Source organism: Rhipicephalus sanguineus, chromosome 9 (assembly GCF_013339695.2).
Source record: "Rhipicephalus sanguineus isolate Rsan-2018 chromosome 9, BIME_Rsan_1.4, whole genome shotgun sequence".
Lineage (NCBI taxonomy): Eukaryota > Metazoa > Arthropoda > Arachnida > Ixodida > Ixodidae > Rhipicephalus > Rhipicephalus sanguineus.
Genome location: NC_051184.2, coordinates 12,619,154 through 12,621,256, shown reverse-complemented (window position 1 = coordinate 12,621,256; position 2,103 = coordinate 12,619,154).

The window sequence follows — 2,103 nt, the reverse complement described above, 5'->3', positions numbered from 1 at the left end:
CCTGCTTTGCGTATGGCCGCTAGACGTTAGTTTCACTTGTTTCTAATAATCGCTTATACCCCGCGCCCGTGCTATTAAAGGCGCTACGTGTTTGTTTCGCTAAGAAGCATGTGTTGCAAGTTCTTATAGCGGTGTTAAGCAAGAGGGAAAAAAAAAAAAGAACCAAGAATGCTTTTAAATCAGACGGAACTGGCGTGCCTCCAGGTTTCCATATTTAAATGTTTCTTAATATCGGTTTGCTTTGACATGTTTAATCAGCAACAGCGTGCAAAAACTGGGCTAGTTGGTTGATTTTCACGGTAAAAGCAGCGTAAAAAGACGGCAACACGAGAAGAGAACGACACAGGACAGGCGCTGAACTGTTCAGCGCTGGTCCTGTGTCGTACTTATTATCGTGTTCCTTTTGCGCTGCTTTTACCATATTTATAGTCAGCTTCAGTTGAACTAGACCACTTGCTAGGCTGCGTAGCTCAGCTGACTTTAAAGTGTTTTTTTTTTCCTCTTGGTGAAATGTAAACTCTCTGCAATCGTTCATAGCGAGTATGTATTGGCTGCAGTGCAGTGCGTTTCTTTTTCTCTTTTAGTCCGCACCCACCTCCCCCCCTTCATTCCCTCTGCATTGTAGGGGGTTCTCTTGAGCGCGAAATGTTCAAAGCATTAACATTTTCCGGCTCCTTTGAGAAAATTGAAGTGGAGACCGGAATGCTGCAGCTGAAGGCTCTTTGATACTGAACATTTTATTTTATTATTTTAGCGATAGTTCTATCTATGCAAGGACCAATGATTTCTGTTAACCAGGGCTGGGCAAAGATACTTTGAAATTGTATCGCGATACGATACAAGATACTCTGGCAAGAAGTATTTGAGATACAGATACAAGATACTAGCGCAATAATTGTATCCGATACGATACTTCCCACTTGTATCTTAAGATACTTCGATACATTTGCAAATTTACCAATATAGATCGATATAGTGAAGCAGCAAGGACCTATTTACAAAAGTGTTTACTGGAAAATTTCTTAATGCGACCAACTCTGAATAATTTTATTGAAATGCCTGTTTGTATCTCGAAAGCTCTATCCCTCTTGCTGAAAGTATACTCGTTTCATTCCGAAAAAACTTATTCAGACTTCTTTGGCTGTTTAAAATGGCAGCTCTTTATACACTGCGCTGTCAGTGGTTTTTGCTTGACACTTTTGTAATTGATGGGTGTCGCTGCTCTACTTGGCGATCAGCTAGCGGGTTGCCATCTATTGCAAGACCACCATTACGAAGCTTCCGCACGATGTCGCGATTGCCGATCTGCACTCTTACCTTGTCCATAAGCGTATTACCGTTTTCGCAATACCGCATCACCCGACAGTTGTAGAGCAGCAACGCTGGCAGCGATATTTCTTGTCATGCATCGTTTGCTGAACAGGACGCAGGCGGCGGCCCTCACACAACTGCAGACGAGCACGTATACCAACACCGCGCAGTGTAACAGATACTACCCGAATACATACCCGAAAAATATGGAAGGTCTGCCACACTGAGGTCGCCACATTAACTCACATGCTCTGGGACTGTTACAAAAACCCTCAAGGTGCTAACTCCGGAACCCTTCCGCCGCGGTGGGCCGCTGCCTTGCGCAGCCCCAGCATCGGCGACCAACTTTGGGATGTAGCAGGCACGCGAGGCGGCGGTGAGGCAAGGCCTCGACGTCCCTACGTGGGAGACCTAAGGCCCGGTCGGCGAAAGCTCTGCAGGACTATCAATAAAGCTGTTACTATACAAATCGTTTGAAGATGATAACTACAGAGTCAGCGCTCAAAATTAACTCAGGACATAAAACTGGAACGGGTTTGCATATTCTACTTATCAGCTGGCGTAAAGCGTTCGTTAGCAACATATTCGCTAACGTGCAATCTTGTACCATTCCTTCTCCGAGCGGAGTTGTGCCACCCAGAAACGTCTCAGACGTATAGTATACCGACACGAAGCGTCGCAAGATATCGCTGCTATTGACGCTATTACCACTTCTAGCTCTGCTACCTGTTGATTTCTAAAAGTAAAAAAAAAAAACAAACAAAAAATATGGTGGCCTAAACAAGGAAAACG